The sequence below is a fragment of the Marmota monax genome, unplaced genomic scaffold (genome assembly GCF_021218885.2).
Source record: "Marmota monax isolate L192 unplaced genomic scaffold, Marmota_monax_Labrador192_F-V1.1 WCK01_AAM20220418_F8-fsc00033, whole genome shotgun sequence".
NCBI lineage: Eukaryota > Metazoa > Chordata > Mammalia > Rodentia > Sciuridae > Marmota > Marmota monax.
The window spans coordinates 9580921-9588538 of NW_026694282.1; the positions used below are offsets into that span (position 1 = coordinate 9580921).

At 37.7% G+C, this 7618-nt stretch overlaps 1 non-coding gene across 1 annotated transcript; it reads left to right on the forward strand.

Moving 5' to 3' along the window:
* Nucleotides 1-3218: 3218 nt before the first annotated feature.
* Nucleotides 3219-3345, forward strand: LOC124108874 (small nucleolar RNA SNORD22). Its single transcript, XR_006856805.1, has one exon. It is a non-coding gene; the product is annotated as a small nucleolar RNA SNORD22 (small nucleolar RNA).
* Nucleotides 3346-7618: the final 4273 nt, after the last annotated feature.

Genomic DNA, 7618 nt, shown 5'->3' on the forward strand with positions numbered 1-7618 from the left:
AGCTAGAGGCAGGCTAACTTGAAGCAGAGCATATTAAGTGATTTGAGAATTGTATTTGTCCTTCTCTCCTGGATCTTTGAGTTGTAAGTGGGGTAAAACCTGAGGAAACAAAAGTCCCTTCAATGTGGGCGAATACTGCAGAGGTGGTGGCTTGGCTTCCTGAGTTGGTGGCTCTGGAGGTTGTGGGTAAAAACTCTAGTGTCATATATAGTGTGGCCACTGTCCCTTTGTAAGCTCCACCTCTCATGAACTATTGCTGTTTCAAACTGGATGAGTCTACTCTTCTTTCACACTCATGCAGATAATATTCTTGGGTCTATCCACTTTTAAAAAACTTTCCTCAGAATTTTTATTGTTTTAAACTTGATCTTTAAGGAATTAGGAGCAGGGAAAATACAATAGCTTCAAAATTTGTGCTATCTGGCAACACCAGCTCTACTGCTACATTATGCTGCACACAACAAACCTTTCCACAGCCAGATGAAGCCATTATTAATGAGCAATAATGTGCTCTCCAGTGCAGTGAGTGAAGGGGCCTCCCAGGCTGCTGGGAGCTGAGGGCAAAGAAGGAGAACTCAGAAATGCCTACACACTGCCTACTTTTTCCCAGCTGCCATGAGCATTCTGACATGAGTCAACTAGCAGAACCTAAAGTTTGCAAATAACCCTCTAAAGAGAAGAATTAAGCATGGTTTAATAACCAGCAGAGTCTAAAGTTTGCAAATAACCCTTTAAAGAGAAGAATTAAGCATGAAGTTTTATTAAGTATGTAAGTTCTGAATGTCAATGAAAGACTCCATATAAAGCAAGTCTGGCCCAGCATGAAATTAACCTTCTTGGATCCTGCAAGACCTTGCCTTAAATAGATAATGGTACTGTCAGCTATATTCCTCCTCCTCACCTGTCAGACACTCTGAGGCCAAGGGAAGCTGTAGGAAGATATTGTGCATCTGCTTTTATTCTGTATAGCCATATTGATTCTGTGATGTTTCTGTATTCTAGACTAAATAAGCCCAAAATATACAGAAAAAAAAAAGTTGGGGGGAGAAAGTATAGGTGCATACATATACCTGTCATCTAGGGTTTGGGTATTGTCTTACATTCCTGAAAACATAGATGGCTTGAAATTTTATGCAAATGTCCTGCGTTAGACCACAGATGGTGTTCAATCTCAGCCACACCTGAGACTTTAAAAGAGACATGGAGCACATTCAAAGAAGGCACCAGGAAATAAGGGACTTAAACGGATGACAGGAGAATGAAGAGTTGAATCATGAAGGAACTGCAAATGTTAAGCTGCTGGAAGCTGAGTCCATGATAAAAGCACTGTCCAGGGTCTTCCCTGGGTTAGGAGGAAGAAAAGGAATCGGTTTCTTCTGTATGCCTGGAAATATTTAAGAAAATGTAATGATTACATTTTTGAAATATTGATTGTCTCTGTCCACCTCCAAGATTTCCTTTTCTCTTTTATCCCTTCCTTCTGTGCCAGCAATCAAATGGCTTGTTTGTTGCATCAGGAAAGGGACAAGCATGAGACAGAGAAAAAACAGTCCTTTCTTTTATTTGGATTCCATAAGCCTAGACTCTTCAGATGATGAGAAAGGATGGGGAAAAAAAAATCACCACACTAAGAAACAGATATTTTTTAATTTAATTCGTGAAGCTACAATGGCAGCCCTTTACCTAGGGAGGCCCTGTAGGCAAGAACCAAGTTCACATCTGCAGATGGTCCAAGTGCCCCCAGAACAAGGTCCACCCACTGCCTCTGATTCAGAGTATTGCCTGCTTCCGTGATCCTCAGAGAAGCCACTATTCACTTCAAACACAGCAAAGGGCACCCAGAAACAGAGCAGCCTGCTCATAGCTAGAGTCGGCTCAGCTCCGTGACTCCTTCACCGGCACATCCAGTGCCACGATTTGGATCTGGAAAGTCTCCCAAAGGCCCACGTGTTAAAGGCTAGGCCTTCACCTTGGTGCTATAGGAAGGCGGTGGAAGTTTTTAAGAGGTGAGGGGTTTAGGTTTATTTCAGTCAGCTTTTTGTTGCTGTGACCAAAAGACCTAACAAGAACAATTTTAGAGGAGAAAAGATATATTTGGGGCACACAGTTTCAGAGGCCTCAATCCATGCCAACTCCACTGCTCTGGGCCCACAGTGAGGCAGAACATCAGAACAGAAGGGTATGATGGAGGAAAGCAGCTCAGGCCAAGACAATCAGAGACAGTGTTCTGTGCACCAAGGACAAAATATAGAACCCGAAGGCACACCCCTATTGAACCCACCTCCTCCAACCACACCCTACCTGCCTACAGTTACAGCCCAATGAATCCCTATCAGGGGATTAATTAATGCATGGAATAAGCTCAGGCTCTCAGAACCTGATCATTTAATCTCTGAACATTCTTGTCTAACAAATAAACTTTTGGGGACACTACATATCTAAACCAGAACAAGGTCATGGGGACATGCCTTCAAAGGGTATTGTGGGATGTAATGCTGGTCTCTTGCACTTGAAATTCTTTTTTTCTTTTACTTCTCTGCCTCCGTGAGGTGAAAAGCTTACTTGGCCACATGTTCCTGGCCATGCTGTGCTGACTCACCACCAGCCCAAAGGCAATGTAGTCAAGTGACCATAGACAAAAATCTATAAAACCAGAGCACCAAAATAAACCTTTCCATCTTATGAGATAACTATCTCAGATATTACATTACAGAAATAAAAAGCTGACTATAACCCCCACAATAATATTTGACCAAGTACATAGGTACCTTGTAGCTTAGTGAAGTTGACATATAAAATTAACTGTTGGAGAGTCTTGATGGGATGACATTTAAGGCTGTTTCCAAAACTTAGATCTAGGGAGTACATATAGGCATCCAGAACTTAGGAAAGAAGTTACTAGAACATTTGTTAAGGCTCATGTTTGCCTAATCTTGCTATCAGTTGATGTTTCTTTATAGAAATATTTAAGTATATCCAGTCTGTGTTTATCTTCAGTTGGACAGGCAGGTATGACATAAGTACTTAGACATTTTTATAGCTAAATCCTTGTCTTTTATAAAGCATAAAGCTAGCTTTTTAGAGGCATAGATTGCAAAAAAAAAAAAAAAAAAATCCCCAAGACTATAAAATTGTTCTTCTTCAATCTTTTTTTGGTGAGATAAGTAAACTTTTGATCTCAGTCAAGTCAGTATAATGCAGTGATTAAAATCACGTTCTCCCAGTGAAGAAACATTTCACACGTCTTACTTCCTGTCCGAGTCCCAGAGCCTGCAAAGGTGAACCCACTGGGGGTGGCTGGGGGAGAAGAGGAGAGCTTGTTCCAGAAAGAACTGTCTGAGGGATGATCAGAATTTTCGTAAATGGAAAAGGGAAGAAGGATCAGTTGTTTGAAATGTCTTTTTTTTCTCCCAGCCCACAGGTCTGAGGAAAGAACAAGGTGCAGATAAGTGCAGGCGTCTATACGAGTCTTGAAGGACATCAGATTTCTAGATCCTTTCTTGTGCAACCTAGCTGTTCAAGTTAACACACAGTCATTTTCCTCTTCCTCGTCCTAATAAAACTCTTTTTCTTAAAAAAAAAAAAAAAAAATCACATGTTCTAGCATCCACAGGCCCAGATTCAAACCAAGACTCTGCCAAACATACACATGAACTTCAGAATATTAAATCTGTTGAACCTCAGTTCCCAAATCTGTAAATGTGGGATATTGAAATTGCTTATCCTTATTAAATAAGAGGGTACCAGTAAAAAAAAAACAAAAACAAAAACAACAACAACAAAAAAAACTTAGCACTATATTTGCCACACGCTAAATATTTAGTAAGTATTAGAAGTGCCTCTTTTTCACAATGTAGGTAGCTATGACAGAACTACCATTGATTTTTAAGGACAGCAGACAGATTTCAGCATAAAATACTGGTGATAATTTCCCAGGAGATCCAGGAAGATCCTTATAAACAGCAAGTCTTTGACTTGTATGCCATAAAAGTGGGAGTCAGAAAAAAAGAGTCCTACTTCCTCCTTTAAATGAAAGTTTGCACCAGAACATACTGACTTAAACAGAAGCATTCAATTAAGATTAGAAAAAGGGAAATACAGCATCAGAACTGAGTCAAGCACAGTAAATGAGTGGTTACTCCAACTTCATAATAGCAATATTGCTGATGCAGAGGTATGAACAATTCTAGGAAGAATAATTGCATGATTTGACATTAATGCCAATTTTCTCCCCTTATGCTATAACTATCTATGACTATGAGTCCAGAATTTTTCAGAGAGAAGACACTTGAGAATGATTTTTCCTTGACTACTTCTAAAAACAGAAAAAAAACCTAATAAATTTCTATATGCAAATTTTTAGTCACATAAAGAAAAAGGCAGGCCTGCTACAGTCTGTTGGTCTATTAACATTACATTCCTTCAAACTACACTGGTTTCAAGCAATGGTTTTAAATGGTAAGTCATTTTGAGAGGGCAAAATAATATCTTTACAGTAAGTTCCATTGATATAACCAGTCAAAGAAAAGGCTGCATGACTGGACTATCATTGTTCCACTACTCAGATACTTTTTATGAGTTCAAAATAGCTTAGTTTGTGTGTGTGTGTGTGTGTGTGTGTATGTGTGTACAAAGATATATTTTACCTAAAAGGAAAATCCCATCATCTCCAGATTATCAATAATGTTAAGAAATGTAGCATGAATCATGAAGAAGGCCAAGTTAAACTTCACTGAGTTACGAATATTAGAATGATAAATTAAAAAAAAAAAATTCTGACCATAAGAAGTATTGTCAAGAGGGTAAATGAACTAGAATCATGTATTCCTGCCAAGAACACAAAATGGTGCAACCACTTTGGCAAACGATTTGGCAGGTTATAATGAACATACACCTAACATATGACTCAAGTGTTCTACTAGGTATTTAGGGAAGAACAACATGTGTATATTTATGCAGAAGCTTCTATACGATGTTTACATAATGACATCTATAGAAATGTCTAAGGAAAATAATTCTTAATAGCCAAAAGTAAATATACCCAAATCAATGTCAAATGAAAGAAAAATGAATTACAGCATATCTATTAAATAAAATGCTCCTTGGTCAAAAAAAAAGGGAGCTATGGATACATGCAATGTGAATGAATCTCAAAATCACTACATTACATGAGAAAAGTTATGTCAAAAAGTATACATACCATATGTTTCCATTTATATAAAATTCTAGAAAATGCAAACCACTAATCTGTAGTGCCAGAAAGCAGATCATAAGGGTTGCCTGGGAAGGGGTGGAGGGAAGATTGGATTATAAAAGGGCACTAGGAAAACTTAAGGGATGATGAATTTTTTTTTTGTAATTACAGGGATCATTTCAAAGGTTTATACATATGTTAAATCTGAATTATACTGTTTAAATATATGCAGTTTATCAAACTATACATTAAGCATAAAGACAAAAAATGAAAACGTGAATGTGAACTGTCACAGTGCCTAGTGGATAGTAATTGCTCATAAATGATTGAATAAGTGAATTCCATGAATCTGCCCACCTACCTGGGAGGTGTGTGCTGTGAGTTCTCCAATTAAAATAGATTTGGATAAAACTTTTATGTTCTACATTAGTCTTTATGATAGTTTTTCTCTCTTTGATTTCTATGTTCACTCTGCTATCTTCTCCTTTTTGAGTGGCTCTTTCTCTGTCCTTTATTGTGCTTCCTGAACATATAGTCTGGACTTCCTCTGACATCTTCATTTCCCTTCTAGGAACATGCTTGTTCTTGTTACACCAGCTCCTGTGCTGGCAGACTGGCGGGGCAGGACAGTAGGTCCCTGTGTCTCAATCAGAGCTAGGGGAAGTATCGTCTTAGCCAGAGTGATGGTTAAGAGATGAGGCGTGTAAAGTGCAAGAAGCAAAATCAAAAATTAATAAATGTGATGGTATCAAACTAAAAAGTTTCTTCACAGGAAAGGAAACAATCAACAGTGTGAAGAGAGAGCCTACGGAATGGGAGAAAATCTTTGCCACTGGCACCTCAGATAGAACATTAATCTCCAGGATGGATATATACATATACATATATACATATATACATATATATACATATATATATACACACACACACACTTAACACCAAAAACAAATAACCCAATCAATAAATGGGCAAAGGAATAGCACAGGCACTTCACAGAAGAAATTTAAATGGTCAATAAATACATGAAAAAAAAATGTTTAACATCTCTAGCAAGGAGAGGAATGTAAATTAAAACTATACTGAGATTTCATCTCACTCCAGTCGGAATAACAACAATCAAGAATACAAGTAACAATAAATGTTGGTAAAGATGAGGGGAAAAGGGTACACTCATACACTAATAGTGGACTGTAAATTGGTACAACTCTGGAAAACAATATGGAGATTCCGCAAAAAAACTAGGAATTAAATCACCATTTGAACCAGTTATCCCACTCCTCAGTATATATCCAAAGATGTTAAAATCAGCATACATTATTGTTTATAACAGTCACATCAATGTTCATAGCAGTTAAATTCCCAATAGCTAGAATATGGAACCAACTTAGGTGCCCTGCAACAGATGAATGGATAAAGAAAATGTGTTACAGACGCACAACAGAATATTACTCAGCCATTAAAAAGAATGACTTTATGACATTTGCCCATAAATGAATGGATCTGGAGACTATTATGCTAAATGAAATAAGCCAATTCCAATACCCATAGGCTGAATGTTCTCTCTGATATGTGGATGGTAACACACAACAACAGGAGGTGGAGGTGGAGAACAGAAGTTCAATGGATAAACAAAGGAGATGAAGGGAAGGAAGGAGGAATAGGAAAGACAGTGGAATGAATCTGACACAACCATCCTATGTACATATATGAATACACCATAATGAATCTCCACATCTTGTACAACCACAAAACTGGGATCCTAATCAGAATAAGATATACTCCATGTTTGTATAAATATGTCAAAATATACTCTACTGTAATGAATATCTAACAATGAACAAACTGTTTAAAAAAAGAAGTGAAATGTAGCTCAATGTATGCCAATGATATTGGACCTAGGACTCTTGGACTAGGACTTTTTTCAGATTATGGAGAAACAGCCTGACTCAGAGTGACAAGAATGTAAGCATCGAATGATAGGCAGATATTTGTTTCCACCAAGGAAAATCCTGCCCCAAACAGCCAACACAGAAGAGAAATGGCACAGTACTGGTGAGCCCTTAAGTTTAGATGTTCCTGAAAAATAGATGTATCTTTAAGTTTTCAGTTCTGTGATCAATGAATTCCACTTTTCATTAAGCCTATATCATCTGGACTTTTTTATTTTTTTACTTGTTATTATCTCCCTTTTCTCCCCATTCCCCAATAGATTTATGGGGAAATGCATTCTCTGGTTTGTCCATCCGTGAAAGATGGTTGGGAATGTTTAAGTGCTAAGAGCATTTGAAACCCTTTAATTGGAATTCTATAATTATGAATATAAGTGTACCCAATTTGAAAAGCCAGAGGATGCTCATGGTATGATTCCCTTTACTAAATGTATCTGAAGACAGTTTGGACAAGATGGAGCACAAGAAGCAATAT